At 35.9% G+C, this 18,205-nt stretch overlaps 1 protein-coding gene across 7 annotated transcripts in view; it reads left to right on the top strand.

Moving 5' to 3' along the window:
- The first annotated feature begins 1,252 nt into the window (after positions 1-1,252).
- Positions 1,253-18,205, top strand: part of LOC149789882 (beta-alanyl-dopamine/carcinine hydrolase-like) — a 110,644-nt gene continuing 93,691 nt past the window's right edge. Inside the window, exon 1 of one of the 7 annotated variants that reach the window (XM_089971943.1) lies at positions 1,253-2,225. The gene's annotated coding sequence lies outside the window, so the exon portion shown is untranslated. Of the gene's footprint in view, positions 3,447-8,940; positions 9,043-16,178; positions 16,680-18,205 lie in introns of those variants that run through there. The other 6 variants (XM_089971941.1, XM_089971939.1, XM_089971937.1 and 3 more) reach the window with 6 other exon arrangements.

Raw genomic sequence — 18,205 nt, 5'->3', positions numbered from 1 at the left:
AGAGAGAGAGATCTTTTTATTCCTAATGAATACCGTCTTAATATGAGTATTATCAAAGAGAGACAGAGACACAGACAGCGATATTGTGTGCAATCAGACGAGGACATACCCTGAAATACTTCAATTAAAAATCTTTACAACATATAAGCATGCAATGAGTAGCTTCATTCACAGACAATAATAAATCCGAAAGGTATTTGCTTTTGCATATGAAGATAAATAGAACTTGCTTAAGGCCTTCCCAAACAGGATCAATTTTCGTTTCAGTACAAGGAGCCTGTCGAAAAGCATTGAATCATCGTCCGACATATTATATAAAGGAACTATTAAATTGCATCGAAAATCTGAACACGTACAATGAACTGCCGAATAAAGGTGACATATTTGAAAAGAATGAGATGTGGAATAAACAGTCCATTGTTTTTTATTCACGTGCTTAAAATATTAAATAAAATAGCTACGGGGGTATTTCAGCAGTCTTTTTATAAAAGTAAATTGACAAAGTATACATCTTTATGGTCTGGATACGTTTGAATACAATTTTGTAAGTGTCATAAGTAACACGTACTCTGTGACTTTAGTATTGACATTGTATGGAGTAAATGTTTTACAATAACATGGTATAATTCAGCTTGTAAAAAGGTCTTTCTTGCGTATATCTGACAAATTAGGCAAAACAACTTTAGGATTGTTATAATATCGTTTCGTTGTGCTGCCACAAAGCTATTCCTTACTACTCATTGGTTTCCAATTCAAACTGAAAGGTGTCAGAATTGGTTATATCTGAAAGAAAATGTTTCAGTTGACCATTGTTTCTGAAAGAAGAAAACAATATAAAAATAAGACATTTTCAGAAATGTTAATGCATACAAATTTTGTGCTTTGCTAATTATTACAAATTTTATCCCACGCGTAAAGAATTAAATAAATTTAAAAAAATGACATTTAAACCATTTCGTTCCAGTATAAGCTCAAAATTGTTGTGTCTATTACCGCTTCATTTCGCTTTTAATCAGAATATCTCTCTACCTAATCCGTTTTCTATTCGTTGCACCGCAGTTATTAGTAATTTGTATTTGTACTGGTGTGCTATGTATATTGTTAGACCCGTGTTGGCAATCAAATTAAGTGCAGTTCTGTTTCGATACAAGTGCTTAGTTGTGTCTGTATTAAAAATTGTAGCTAATTAAGGCTTTGTAAGTGGTACTATATTAGTAAGAATTTATACGTGGCTTTACTTCATTTTAAAACGTTTTTTCCTGGATTCAGCTACATCGCCCTTTTGGGTGGAGAATTTATAACTTACAGCATCGTTTTGTGTGTTACTCAAAGTTTTTCAAAAGAAATCATGAAAAGGTCCGCATTTTATATCCACTCATTATAGTATTTAATCTTCACCGTCAAGATGGCAAACGTGACATGAATTGGAAGGGATACAACATAAAAATTAAGGAGGGAATTGGTCAAGGGTTCAAAACATATTTGGCTTATGCAAGATCTCTGTACTATATCAAAATATGAGAACGTATATTATGAAGTTGTTTTTTTTTTTGTGTATCTGCGTGATAATGACGGAGAAGGCATGCTGGATGGACGCAATGCAAAACTGGAGGAAGATGGTGAGAGTTCTCAAAATGTCATATTCCTGAGGAAATAATCAACATCACAACATAAGTATTCCATTGAAAAAGTATCGAATTCTACAAACAAAATGTACATCGTGTTCAAAACTCTAACATGATTGTTTTGTGACTGAGCTAGGTTCTTTTCTTCTCTTTGTTAGGGTCCTGGCATATGTGGAGACCCAGGTTGGCCGAGTGGCCTAAAACTCTTGCCCTTACCAGTCACTTGCATCTCATACGTGTCAGCGTGGATTCGAGTTTCGGGCTGGGCTAGTGTGGGTATGTAAGAAAGTTTGCCAGTAGCTTCCCCTGGATCGGTGTTTCTTACAGGATTTCTCCAGGATTCTTCCTCCGCCATTTAAACGGGCCGCTGTGTGTCCTGAAAAATCTAGTTAAATCGCCCAAAATGCCAAACGAAACAAACTGGCATGTGTGCATGGAGAGTACATTTAAAACTATCTATAGATATAGTATAAGAAGCACGAGTTACGATCAGAGTTGTCGTTCTTGTTTTTCCTTTCTCCTTGAATACACTCTGGTATACCTATTGGGTGTACATATTGTGGAAAGTTATCACATCGCTTCATGGAATAGTTGGCGATGGTAATGTAGCAACGTTTAACTGATTTATATCATCACTTGAACATTCTTTCACAATAATCAAGATAACAGTATATGCGGAACATTTACGGACTGCAACAGACAGTTGAAGTCAAGTGTAATGCAAACAAGACAATTTACTATGATCGACCTAGCTACAGACAGATTTCGAGTCAGAAATAACTCCGCTGTAGGTACTTGTTTTTTATTTCAGATTTATGTTCTGACTAGTATTTATGAATGATAAGTCAAATCTGAGTCGAGGACTCTATCTATGTATGTCTTGAATAATCTTATCGATAAGAGTGGACTTTGTTGTTGGCCCTGTCCATGTTTGTATTATTTTTCAAGCTAAGTACACACTTCAGACGGAGTGGCTTGTCATTAGGAAAGTCGTCTTTTCTACTGATCATTAAAATGTACTTGAGTATCATTTAAAGTCAGTGTAAAACCAAATCATTTTTCACTCTCTCGTAAGGAGGTGACATTATCAATGCCTGATATCCTGTTTTCAATTTACAACAGTATTCACCATTTTGACACCGATCCTCATATTTAGATCCGGAATGTGAGCAAATAATGCTTAATTACTCATCGATGTCAGAAACATTCTACCCACGTAATCAGAATTTCTCCCGCTCGGGTGGAGCGTCGCTCTGATACACATACACATATAAAAGATTATATTATTCCAGGCTAGTTTGATTTACCCCATTGATTTCTTGCCTATACATAGATTTCGGAAGGTACCAAAGTATATGCTGTCAATGAAAGGTGGGATTATATAGCCAGCAGAGCGGAATGTGTTATCACTGAATCCTACAGTTATCATTGGATCTCACATAAGGATGTGTGGAAATATGTAGTGACATTATATACGGAGAAAACATATTATCTTCCAGGAGAGAATATGTTATCAATTTTAGTATGCTGAGATTCGAAAACGGGTCTGAAGACTGCAGCACTAGTCGTCTTGACTGTACGCCCCAACCCCAATACTTTTCTTCGTGAGTATGGTCATTCTTATGTAACTTAGATACTCACATGTCGGCCCATTAACTAACTCTCACGTAACAGACAGTCACTCCCGATTCACCTGACAGAAATCTAGGCACACAGCAGTATACGTACAAACATGCATCAGACATACCAACCCCGTATGTTCCAGGAGGATGCGTAATAAGGTCGAGTAAAATGATGTATTGAGAAAGAGTATTAACACAGGTTAGAATTTTTTTATTTTCCTTAATTTCTCAGTGGATCTTTGTTTTACGTTACATGCATTACAGACAATCTAAAGAACATTATAGTGGGAACATGGTACTTCTTCAAAATGCAGCTTTCTTTTAAACATGTCACGAGTGTTCAAAAGTCTTTACTAATATGCATAGCAACAAAAATATGTTCGATAGCACACATAGGATGATTCACGATTTCCTTACACACAGATATTTTGCATACATGTTGTCAGGTAACAGCTTGTAACAGTATAATGTATTTCCTTTTGTTTGTGTAGGTTTAGCAAGTTTATTATTAACATCATTGACTCACGAAAATGCCACGTATCGCCGAGATTGAATTAAATATGCAACTATATGCTTAACCTTTTGTACCAAAAAGATCATAAATGTAATAATATACGTACAGGTAAATAAAGATCATAAATGTAATAATATACGTACAGGTAAATAAAGGCAGTCTGCGAAATACATAATAAGACTAATTTATCATATTTGGCGTACTGATAGATTTAGTTTATCTTATGCAATATTCTATTCCCTCTGTACCACCCCCACCCCTCTGAAAGAGCGCGTAAAGTTGCATCATGGTATGCTTTATGCACTTTCAAGCTGCTTGATTTAGTTGTTAAGGATGGAGAAGTTACTGATTATTCAAATTGGATTTGTATGAGTAACATTAAACACGTGAAAACACGTGTACTCTCTAAATGTAAATGAGGTTAATAAATCTTTTATGAAATTGGAGGAATACTAAGGTTCATCTTGATATACTAGATTAAGGACGTATATAAGATATCTTAACATGCTTCCAGTGAGACAACGTCATCAATCCTTACCGGAATGAAAACTGGTTATCGGTCTTGCGAAATGCTAAATCATTGATACGTATTATACAATGACGCAATAAATATTTAGCAACGATACAAATCAGTTAAATGTCTGGATCAAAGTTCATCGGTAGTATTTTCCTTTTCTCAGTTTGAAATACCGCCAATCACATACGATTTCAATGCAAAACCTGATCAACATTATTAATATTTATCCCTGAAAAAGAGTTCTAATTACTGTGATGCGTCTACCCGACTGACATTACTGGACTGACAACCTGTTTGTTGTAAAATGCTAAATCGTTGTTATGAATTATGTAGAGATGCAACAAGTATTTAACAAGTATTTGAAATTTCATTTGATGAACCGTATTTTTATCAATATATTTTAATAAACATTATGGGTAATATATATCAGTAAATCAATCAGAATGTAATGATATTTGATGCACTGGTAAAAGAGAGCAACAAAAGCAAACAAAAACACAATAACCTTTGATATTTTCCTCATTGTAATATAAGCCGTACATCCACTGGTATTGCCATAAAAAGTGAAATAGATCAGTGTTCAAACACTGTTCTGGTGACCGACAATAATCTGGTTCAGATTATTATAACAAAACAATCGTTTCCGGTGATTGTATGGGATAATATCAGTGACCATTATTATATGGGTTTTTAACCTTTCTCAGGCGACCCAGACATAGTGGTATATTGGTCAAGCTCTCAAACTCTACTTGTATATATTTACCAGACATGCCCTCTAAACCAAGAAAGACTTTATGTGACCACTTTCAATGGCGTGTGACCACTTTCAATGGCGTTGAGTAATTATTTGAGAAACGCAATAAATTATATTTTATACCAATTAGTAACCACTGTAATGATCCCGGATTCCCTTGACAAAGTCCTGTGAGGTATGCAGTTATGCGTTCATTTAGCATAGATTTTACATTGAATATTCAAATGGGAACCAAAATACTTTAGTTTTGCATGCATCAAAATTAAAGACATAAACGTGTATGCTTTTGCGGAATATATGAATATATGTTCATTCTATCATTACTTCAGCTTTCCAAATTAAAATAAATTCATCAATGTCTTCTGAACATTGCAAAGCAACTATGTTTTTGTGTTAAGTTTCAAGGAAAACATTAATTGCAAATCAGCTATGCTATTATACAAAGATTCAAGGTCAACATTAATAATTGCCAACCTGTCATGCTTTTGTATAAGGCTTGACTGTAATTATTATGTAGTACTTATGATTTGGTCAGTTTTCCATCGTCCGACATCCATCATCCCTCCGTCCATTAAGACAAATAAAACTTGTGTGGTTCTGTTTACATTGAGAAAAAAATGTATGGTCTAGTAGGTAAGTATATTTTTTTGTCACAGACCTGACTATTTTCAAACGAAGGTAAACCGCAAAAAGCATCACGTGCATTATGAATTTTACTTTGATTGTAGCTAGTCAATTTGTTATTTTTTTCCTGATTTTTTGGAGGTTGGGAGTTAGATGATGGATGTTCTTTAATTTGCGGGGTGGGGGTAGGGGCTTTTTCACAGTTGCTTTTATAGGGTCGACATGAAATATAGAATTTTTGTTTAACCAGAACCACACATTACCTTTGTTTGATCTTAGAGCAAATTTGTTTTTGCTTTTGTTAAACAACGCGGAGGGTTGCCATGAAATTTACACACAGATTTATACCAAAGTCTTGCTGGTTCTCAATCAAAATGGAAACCATAAAACATCCAGCATGGTTGCCACAGCAGCCTTCTTGACAATATTGTCATCACAGCACCTCCAGAATGGATGGCAATCTTAGCAATTTTTTACCCAAAGATTTATTATGATGTCAAGTTGAACATAAATGAAAATAGTGCCGATTGTATGCCCAATATGGCCACCATGACATCCATCTTAAAAACTATATCACTACTTTAGAGTGGAAAGTCATATTAATATCCGATTTTCACTGAACACTTCTTCTTATGTGTAGTTGGTCTTAAATGAAAATAGTTCAACTCGGACATCTTACATAGCTGCCACAGTGTCCATCTTGACAATAATGTTACCACTATTCGTCGCAAACGAATGGTCACATCAACATGGGAATTTTTACCAAAAGACGTTGTATGAGGCCTGGACTGTCCTAAGTGAAAAAGGTGCTGATGTTACATACAATGCGGTCAACATGGCGCGTAACTTGAAATTTTGTTGTCGCTGCTCCTCCTGAATGGAAAGTCATATCGAAATGCGGTTTTCGCCAAACGATTTCATATGCTCTCTAGGTGTTTATAAGCATCTAGGGAGCGCTGAAAAATCCCTGATTTGCCATCAACATGGGCACATGCTACATGTACAGATGAGATAGGAATATCTAGAACCATCAATGGTATCAGTGTCATGCTTGGAAATACACCGAACATTACGTATCCAATAGTCACATCCACATGACCCGTTAAAGATATGTACAGTTGTATTTAATATTTTACAAGAAACCATGGAAAATGTATTTAGACAATCCCAGTATGCTCAGTTTTTGAAACTACCCCTGACAGATTAAATTTGGAATGGAATATTTAGAGTAGGGGAATTATTAATATAAATATGTGCGATAACCCACATTGGAATTGATAATGCATTCCAGATTTTTAGTTCTTGCTTTGACTTGCATTTGATTATGAGATTACATGTATATACTACTTCAGGCAATAATGTCTCTTTTCATACGTATAATGTCAAGAATTGTGTCTCCAGTGGAATTGATGATTGTTTCAAAGCACAACTTATGCACAGACTGTTCTGGCGTATTTTATGCAAACATGATTATTTTGTACGTGTGTCTTTATGTGGTGTGTAAGTGCATATATTTCTTTCATGGGCTAATAATGTAAATATCGATAGATTTTAATTGTCAATACATGCACTTTGCATATGTCCTTTTACCGTCAAAATTTATTATATTAACTATTGTTTTATTTTCCACCTAACATAAGAAAATTGTTTCTTAAAATAATTGCCCAGCATATTTCCTTGAACCGAAGTTATTGGGAAAGCGATAATTATCAGTGACGTTTCTGGTGCTAGTGTTAACAGTTTGATATAGTCTTGGTTAAAGTTTTTCATTTGCATGTACTCCCTCGTTGCTTTTGTTCAAACTTGTCATAACCAATTAGGAACCTGGACAATTAATTATACGACAAGATTGTCCCATTGACCTTGGGGTCAAGGTCACAGGGGAAGTCTGCATTAAGATTGTGCTTAAAGTTATATATTAGATGATATTTCTTAAACCTCTTGATGGATTTTCTTCATAATTGGAATGAATCATTATGAAGCTAATACAATTAATTTGGTGATTTTCACAATTAATTTGGTGATGTTCTATTGCCACTTTGCTTATGTGTGTTAAGGTCACTGTCATAGAGAATTTCCATTGGTGACTTTTGTTGACGTTTTCTCATTTGCTTGTATGTCCTAAACCCCTTGAATGATTTTGTTCTTAATTTTCATCACAGTACAGTACAATTTCGAAATGTGTAAGTAAGCATTATAATATAGAAATATAAAGTGCCCATCTAAGTTATTCTCGGATTGGAACATTCTTTTGGAATAATCGTGATTTCAAACAAGAACGTTTTCGATAACATTATTGTGATACACCAAAAGACTCTTATCATATAGCCACAATCCAGGCTATTTGCACATAATCACATTCGAGACTACATGTACATCAACACATTCAATACTGGAATTAACTGGAATACCACTGGAATTCAATAGGAACTTCATACGTTTGGACTTATGATAAAACCTTTAGGACTATTTGGGATTTATTTCACATTACCTAAGTCCTTTTCAAATTTTCACTTTGTATTTTGGGGATTTGTTGTTGTTGTGGAGCTTAACGCCATTTTTCAGCACACGATAGGCTATACATGGCGACCAGTATTAATGGTGGAGGAAGAACCCGGGAAAACCCCGGAAAAAACCACCGACCCACGAGAAGCTGGCAAGCTCTCTCATATACCCACATTGGCTGAATCCGAGACTCGAACCGCCGCAGACAGAGGTGAGATGGCAGTGATCCGTAACGGAGAGCGCTTTAGACCACTCGGCCACTCGGGGCCCCGTATTATGGGGAAATAAATCATTTATAAATATTCATTAATTGTATCGATGCTGTTAAGAATATGTTTTAAAATTCGGAGTTTGCCTAAAACAAGAAATGCTAATTAGTTTGAATCCACTTTCAAAAAGAAGGGCGCGTGTCATACGTTGCGATATATATATATATATATATATATATATATATATATATATATATATATATATATATATATATATATATATATTAATATGTGTGTGTGTGTGTGTGTACAAACATATATATATATGGAAAGAAGTTAATATATATATATATATATATATATATATATATATATATATATATATATATATATATATATATATATATATATATATATATGCATGTGCCTGTTCATATAGGGAGAATGGTGTTAATTGTACAGGATATCCGTATCAAGCCCATTATTTATCCCTCCTTTCGCTTGAAGATGACATTTCCGCACAAAGGACGTATTTTGCTGATATCCTGTAGAATATATATATATATATATATATATATATATATATATATATATATATATATATATATATATATATATATATATATAAGCTAAATCAGATGCGGTTGGGACAAACTGGTATTCAAATAAAAGGTAGGTGCTAAAATCTAATAGTAAAGTTAATCGAGGGAATCACACAGATGAGGACGACCTCGAGTTCATCTTCAATAGCCAAGTTTCTTTCTTCAAAACTAAAGACAGAGTTTGGTGAAAGGTCATATATTATGGACCTATAAATCAACAGTTTATATCACTTGATAATAAACCAATGCATGCTGGTTAAACACTTCGGGGGGACTATTTATAAACAAACGATACGGCTTGAAACATAAGCTTTTTAAAACATTCCTGATGTGTGGAGATACCTATGCATCTACACGGCAATTTCATACAAAATATACATGAATACCAGGGTACTAGATCAAATGTACCGAAACTATGTGTACATTAAAACAAAAGGGACATATGCGATACATTATAGGAACCTAATATTTTACCTGCAGTTGGTTTGAAATTACGTTCTATAAGCCCATCCTAGGTGACCCAAGAGTGATATTAGCTTAAGATGTATTATGTGATATGTCTGTGATTCCTTCTCTCGTGACGTAGACGTAGAAGAAAGCACTCCATGTTTGCACTTGTCATGAACTGATTGACCAATATTCAGATTTAATGGTATCGTGCTGCAAACAAATGTTTTGACGTTCACTGCCTGGGTTGCCACCTTCGATCATTCAGTCAGTTTGGCGAGTGTAATGTTCCATTTGATATTTTAGTGTCTAAAATTGTAAATGTATCCAAAACGTTCTCCATGCACTTCAGTACCAGTGTAGTGAGTTATAGCTCCTCAACTTCGTTACTTTTAATTCATTACACAGTGTTCGGTTATATTTTCCTGAATGATAGGTGTAACCACAAATAATGTATGTGACGACAGTGTGGTAGCAATTAAACTGAAAGAGCAACGCATCCGTATGATGTAGTTATTTCTTCCACGAACATTATACCTAAACTGTTTACCATCTCACTGCTAAAGTTTGAATTGTTTTTTATTACTTCTTCGAGTGTGTTATACTTGTTTTGTTGGATTGAGGTATATAACTCTCTGAGCTTTTTCTTCTCTTCTCTTTTTTCTTGTAAATTGTGTATTATCTACCTTGCCATTTATTATGCTAAAAAGTAATGGATGCAATCGATGTACCTTCGGCAAACGACTTCTTGGGTATTTATTATGGTGAAATCACTACACAAGCCAGTAAAGAACACACACACTAATATCCATCACAAGTGCTATGAAAATGTATTAGTGTATTTATATTTGGTTTGTTTATGTGCTCAGATTACAAACAAACGTGGTATCTACAAACCATTGCGTTTGGGTATTTATTATGGTGAAATCACTACACAAGCCAGTAAAGAACACACACATTTATATCCATCACAAGTGCTATGAAAATGTATTAGTGTATTTATATTTGGTTTGTTTATGTGCTCAGATCACAAACAAACGTGGTATCTACAAACCATTGCGTTTGGGTATTTATTATGGTGAAATCACTACACAAGCCAGTAAAGAACACACACATTAATATCCATCACAAGTGCTATGAAAATGTATTAGTGTATTTATATTTGGTTTGTTTATGTGCTCAGATCACAAACAAACGTGGTATCTACAAACCATTGCGTTGCCGACCATGCTCTATGCTTATGTAACCTGGACGGTGTACAGACGCCATGCTAAGAAACTAAACCATTTACACATGGCTGCTGGAACAAATTGATGAAGCTAAGATGGCAGGACAGGGTCCCAGACACTGAGGGTTTTACATGGGAAGGCGTTTCAAGCATGCACATTATGCAGTTGGGACGAGCAGGCTGAGTCACCAGTATGTCATAAAAGCGACTACTACAAAAGATCTTCTAGGCCAAAATGATGGAGAAAAGCGATCTCAGGGTAATCAGAAGAATTTTTTACAAAGATTTCATCAAGTTATCATTGGAGTACTTTAATTTGGACAATGACTCTAGGGAATATCTTACATATGATTGCACCATATGGAGAGTCCTATCCATACTAGAGGTACAAAATTTGAACGAAGAGAAACTGCGGAGGCAGTACTGTAGCATGAGCATGTCCTCTTTTAATCAAGCGAATTCAAGCATTATCTCCTGCAAAGTGTGCCGCAGACAGTTCATAGCAAACTTGGCAAGTTCAATCACTCACGTATTCACAGTGACTAAACAGTTAGTGATATCATGGTCATATTAGAACTCGAAGAAAAAAGAACACTATATACGCGCACGTACCCAGTCATGTGGGAGAAACAAATAATCGCCTCGTGAGTTTCATTGTGAGTCCTCATCCTCACATCAAACCATCGCGGAAACGTTTCCTTGCTGAGGTTAGGTAAATTTGCCACAATGATTCTTTGGCCAGGCACGCTATGGCAACAATCCAAGTAAATTTTGCCACGCCCATAAACTTCAAATCCAGATTCACCATTACAGTAACCGCGCCTCCATATTTATTATATAGTGGATTCACCTCCAGTGATTAAACGTTGTCCATGAGCAGATCTAAACATCCTCAAGAGGCTATGCCGAGTGACTTTGTCCATAAGAGCATCTATGATCTTCCAAGTGCAGCCATTGCCTTCATACCTCCTTTGACAATATATGGCGATTATTTCTCCAATGGCTGCTCAATCAATATTATTTAAGTCAAACCTTAGATCCACGTCGACGCATTGACTTGCACGTATATCACCTGACCTTTTATATTTAAGATATAGATAATTTGCAGCATCGAACAGGTTGACAGTTTCTTCTCTTAACTATGGTTGCCTATTAGAGTCCAGATTTATTTATCTATCCATGTCCCAAGCCCGTCATAATTTTATCGGGACAGCTTTTTACCAAGATATTTACTCCACGGTACCCCAGAAAGCCTCGTTAACGGAGCACCCAATTTGCCGCCGACTTTTAATAAGCGTAAACTTCCTTGCTCTACATCGGACGCAAGTTACAGCGTTGATGCTCTGTTTTAGAGCGTCTGACACTGAGTTCAATTTGTAGTACGAGCTTTCATGCGGCATCGCACAGAGTATGAAGGCATGATGGTAAGTTATAAATTCTACTGAACTGACATTTAACATTATACTGCAAGTGATATTTAACAGGACATCACTAATGAAAAAAATATATATTTTTTCTGCTATCGACATCTCTTCTTCGTCAGAGCCTCGATCACCCAAACATGCGGCATGTTTCTAAATTCAGTTAGTACGTAATTATTATCAAGGCTGGATCTAGGAAAAAGTAGTTGCTGCTGAATCTGGTAATGTGACGGTTAACATGGAATAGACTGCACTTGAAAGAGCCCTCCAGGGAAGACGAACAGCCATGTCATGAAACATTCAGATTGTTTAACTAACCACTAGCATGTTGAAAGATGTTTCGTTATTTATCATTCGGTTCTTTTCTATAAAGCCCCCGAAACTGACAACCTTGACCCAGAGCAAAATAATCTTGTTGTGTACGACGATGTGACACTTTACCTGCAAGACAACCCCGCGAGAACCTATTCCCGGAGCCGGAACAAGAATACAGCTCATGATCCACATGACTTATCGATATTCACACGTGCCGAAGGTGATAAGAAAAAAAAACTGGTAAATTTTGATTATGTTTCCCTGGGTTTATGGACACTGTCATTCATTACACATTATGTTCGGCAGACATCTCGCGGGATGAGTTTCAAGATATTTGGGACCCACAGAAGTTCCTCAACTTGACCCGAATTGTCTGTTTCCATAGGGTGAAAGAGCATCATGTCTCGCAAATCATTTTTAAATCTATGATAAACATACAAAATGCGGAAACCTGCATGCGCTGTCATGGCAGATCATGCAGACTGACGCCGCAAAGATGCCTAAGAATACACTGAAGTAAATCAAGATGTCTTAGCTCTCCTGTTAAAAAGCACTAAAACAGATTTCAATGGTGGCTTCGCCCTTCGTCAAAAACAACTTCATAGAAACTCGTTGGTGTTTTCTTACGCGAGCCCTCTATGTCAAATATCTGGGTTTTGCAGAGATGTTCTCGGACTGAAACACACGGTCATATTACACCAAAATGACAAAGCCAACGTTGCAGTTTAGCTTGGTACTGGAATAGCTAAAACAGCAAAATTTCGTTTTCGAAAATGATTTTGTGGATCTGAACCCAGTGGCTGACCACAGAATTGCGTTTGTTCTCGCGATGACCACGAACTTGCTACCAGTTAACTCAAAGGGACAGATTTTATGGCAAATTAATACGCAGAAAGTTATTGACAAATCGAAACATCGTGGTGTTTCAAATTATAAATCAAGAGGGGATCGGCCTCATGTGTAGTGTAATACTGTTCAATAAGTTAGGAGTGTCTGAAATTTATGTGCTATTAAACGGACATCACGAACCTTTTAAACGATTTGGCTTCACTTTAACGTAGAAAAGGTAGGCCATACACATCACATGCTGTTATGATATATTCTCCAGCATGAAAACGTTGTTACAGGTAAGCAGATTTCGGAGCATAACTTCACTCCCTTGTACCCGATTTATTACTTTTGATTGCTACACCTGAAGCTGTTTAAACTGTTCGTGGTCATCGTATACATTAAGGCATGTGTACATGACCCTGGTTTCAATTACACGTGCATTACTGTGATCCTCTCACAGAAGCGTCTATTATTGGAGAAGTATGTGGTTGAACGAGGATCATTGATGGGTTGTAGAAAACACGTAGTTGTTTTCACATAATTGAACAGCACAATTAAAATAATGTTATATCACGAAAATAAAGAGCGTACTAAGAAATGAGCATGGGGTCACACTGGGGATTTCACCAACAAACTTTGGCTAACATAAACGCAACTTGATCAACTCGAAACAGATAAACACAAGATGACATCAGAAAAATTAAAGTTGTCAGTGTCTGGGGTGATGCACATAAAATATAGGAGTGCAATATTTCAATTCCTCGCAACGATTTCAGAGCTGTGGGCGGCAGCAGCTACCGTGTTGACTAATCGTCATCTACTTCAGTTGGCAGAGTCAGTTAGGCATTTCCGATGAACAACCACCTGAAATTGTTGAATCTTTGCATAGACGACATATTCATCTACCGCTGTTTTATTCAACATGGCTGTTGCAAATTAAGATCCACAGCCGAATATGTTGTAGAAGCACTGCATGGACTCCTGTTATACAACGTATCTCAAGCCCAATCCCGCAAGCACTTGTTGATGTTACGTAGAAACTCCACCAATAACAGGTAACTGTTCAGCAGGCAGTAAGAAACCAATCGCCGGAAAATAATGTCTCCGTCCGTAAATAGTATCATAATTGGCTAGTATCAAACAACTATCATTTATATCTATTTATTCTGTAAAGTGTATTCATGTCTGTAAATGGTAGTGATTTTCTTAAGCTGAAATTTTGTACGTGCATAGCTTCTATTATAAGATATTAAGAACGTACCATTTCATAGGATCTATCAATATATGCTTGAGTGCGTGTTTGCAGTTACTAATAATAATGTTTGTGATAAACATTATGACACGTCTCGGTCTGTTTCCCACTGGAGAGGTCGATCAGGTGGGTTCTTAGAAGAATTAAGTTATTTCCCATTGGTTGGGTGAGACCAAATGAGTTTTTTAACAATATTGGAGATTTACACTCTGCCACGTAACAAGTTGTGATAATATGCGTGTTTTCCCCTTCGTCTCTGAACAATGTCCTCTTTCTTATTTCTTGTGCTCTTGATGTAATATCATTCCTACTGACGTAATTTTATGTTGTATTTGAGACGAAACAGTTATTTTGATTATTCAGTTGAAATAGAAAGTGCTCATTGGACTATAGTTTTATTCTGGGACTAGTGTGAATTAATCAAAAGAGTTCTGGACAACGCCATTTTGACACGTCAACACTGTTGGCGGACCAGTATATTCATGGATTTGAAATTATATACAGAATATTTCATTCATTTGGACTTTAATATAACGTTTTCAGAATTAGTTTGGTTTGAATTCATAATTATGTAAGTTCCTCTTAAATTTTCATTTTACAACATTGTTAATTAGATTGTTTATTAAGTTTTACTTCTTTCTGTTATTTACTCTATAACCACTGAGTCATAACACCGTTCTAACCCATCATGGTTCCCCATCCCATGAACCTTGACCCATGTTCGACAAGCGAAACATCCATGTAGATATGCACGCAAGTGTAACAAATCCCCAGTGGGGAAAAGCTATTGGGAACTGTAAGGAGTTTCATATAATAGGATACGTGATAGGTAAATGTGGTCTGAAATACCCCGTATGATACTACTTCCTCTTAATTATAGCAAAATAGCCCCATACTAAATCCAATATTTATTGAAAGACACCAAAATTATTTATTTTGGGATAAAATAAAATAAAATAAAATATCTAGACTCGAAGTAAAATAGAAGCTCCCCACCCCATCCCACCTCGGAAAAGTCAAATTCTCAATTCCTTATTGTAGATTATTTTACAATATGTCCACTGTTGTTTGCTGTTTTTATTTTTTTTTTTTTTTTTTTTTGTATAAGTTGTCATCTAAACACTGTAAACAAACGAAAATGATTAAGCTTACACTATACCTGAAACCCTGCTAAAGATATTGAGATGACATTGGAGAGCTTGTTGAAACAAAAAGTTGGAAGTGAACCGAAGAGCTCATTTTGCTAGCTATTGACATAATAGACAGTGAAACTTTGAACAGGATGTAAACTCGGCAAAAAATGTTTATCAGTGAAGACCAGTAAACAAAACACGCTGGCTTAAGAAAATATTTAGTGGACTAGAGAAATTTTGTAATTTAAACAGGAAACAACTAGTCTCCTGTAAATCTTTGGATGTTTATGGCATGTACATGTACATAAAATGCCAGTAGATAACTATACAAAAAAATGGTTTACTCCGAACTTTTCAAAAGGCTGGATTTGGCTCAAATATATTTCAGAACATCCCATTCGACAGCAGTATTGTCACATGTGACACGTGTTCAACGTGTTACGAAAGGTCCATAAATAAAATTCAATTTGAAATATTCGCAAAATATTATGGCAAATACAACTATTTAACAAAAACAACATTTTTGGCAAATATTTTCTCGTGAAAAATAAAAACATTTTTTAACATCATTAAATTCCAAAAACGATTGCACTGGAATCTGCATACATTCCGTACTGACAGAAACTACCGAAGTACCGGGGCAGTGAAGAAGTACTATGACAGGTACTGCCTGAAAATAAATCGCGGTAAACCGATAATATTACAAACGTCTACTAACGATACGATATTAGGTACAAGGTCTAAAGAATAGTAAAATATATGGGTTGGACTAAAAATCACTGACCGTGTCACTGACCTATATAAGTCTCCTCTGTTCGGAAGAGGTCTAATGGTTTGTGAAACATGGGAGATGTAACTGATACAGCTTGTAAAATTACCCACGTGACCAGTTGTATGAAATACCCCTCAAACGCAGTACTCTGCTGAAAGTCACGCGAGGAGTTCTCTAGTTAGGTTAGAAATCTTATATTTTCTGTCATGGATATATGACCGTTGTCGCTAACACTAGTACAAGGAAATGATACTAAGAAGTCTTAAGGTGGAATAGTGTGTAGACAGATGAATGAACCACTATAACTGGTAAGTACCGGAATTTTCATTTTGTCATTGTATTATCATCTTTGATTAAAATGAGGCAGATAGGGTTTGGAAACGTTAGCTGGCTACAACATTGCCATAAAATATGTATGGTTGTTACTAAGTTTGCTGTTAAGAGATTTAGAATTTTTATGGACAGTAATATGGATAGCCTGTGTGTCCAGAATATTGTCTTCTACTATTTTCTGACACAAATATTTTCTCAAGTTTGGGCAAGTTTGTTTTTACAGCACTTTTCTTCATAAAGGTAATTGGCTTTCTTGCCCCAACTTATACCCTTAAAAAACAAAATAAACAAAAAGGAAAAAAAAACATTGGTCATTTGGCCCAGGAGCATCCACATGAGTTACGGGGTCAGGGAAGAATGTATCGTCAGGGTCACAAATTTCACTGGGACGATTGTTTTTATAATATGTATATATGTATACATACAAGGAAAGATTGTGGTAGCTTACATCTTTGGTTTCTTATTTATTGTGTGACTTGCTGTCTTCAAAATTAATTTCATAATCGTGCGTAAAGTGATATCAACAGTTAGACATTCTTTATTTCACGCCCCTTTCCGAACCATTAAATGAATGCATTGCTAGACCAGTAAATGGTTAATAAACGTGATCGTGTATTAGGTCCCAGCAGCGATGATTGAAACAGATTATTGATATCATCATAACTTACGGCCTCAGTAGTTGTTGGTTTGTTTCCATTCCCTTTCTGTTTCGAGTCCTTCTATTCACTTTTAGGGGCCTCTGCTAAAGCACATACATACATACATACATACATACATACATACATACATACATACATACATGCATACACACACACACACACACACACATACATACATACATACATACATACACACACACATACATACATACATACATACACACACATATACACACACACAGAGACAGAAATACATACACATACACACACACAGACAGACATACACATACACATACATACATACATACATACATACATACATACATACATACACACACACATATATACACACACACAGACTAACATACATGCATACATACATACATACATACATACACCTCGACAACGTTTCTATAGTATGTGTGACTATGCGGCAAGCCCGATCCCGCAAGCACTTGTTGATGTTACTTAGAATCTACTCTTATTAGTACATACAATGCATGTCGACATTTATGAAGGCGACAATGCAGGGAAATAATATAGATCTGCCCATATTTTTTTCAACTAAGATTTGAATTAGTTTACCACGCGAAGCTGATTGTTATTGACGTCAGCTCGGAAGAGCTTGTGATTTCTAAAAGTCGAACTGGAAAATTTAAAGCGTTCAACGTGGATATCAACAACGTTGTTTTGAAAAACCTGGTCGGGGGAGTCAACAATAGCAGCGTGCCGGTGGAATTTTCCATAAATGACATCGACGTTACTGGTGCTAAGAAAAAACAGCACGTGGATACAGAGATTGCCGATGTGCCGTCACCACCATGCATAATAACTTCACGAGG

The sequence above is a fragment of the Sinohyriopsis cumingii genome, chromosome 10, assembly GCF_028554795.1.
Source record: "Sinohyriopsis cumingii isolate HCF-2022 chromosome 10, ASM2855479v2, whole genome shotgun sequence".
NCBI classification, from domain to species: Eukaryota; Metazoa; Mollusca; class Bivalvia; order Unionida; family Unionidae; genus Sinohyriopsis; species Sinohyriopsis cumingii.
The sequence above is the reverse complement of the archived record's forward strand: the minus strand, read 5'-3'. Positions and strand labels throughout refer to the sequence as shown.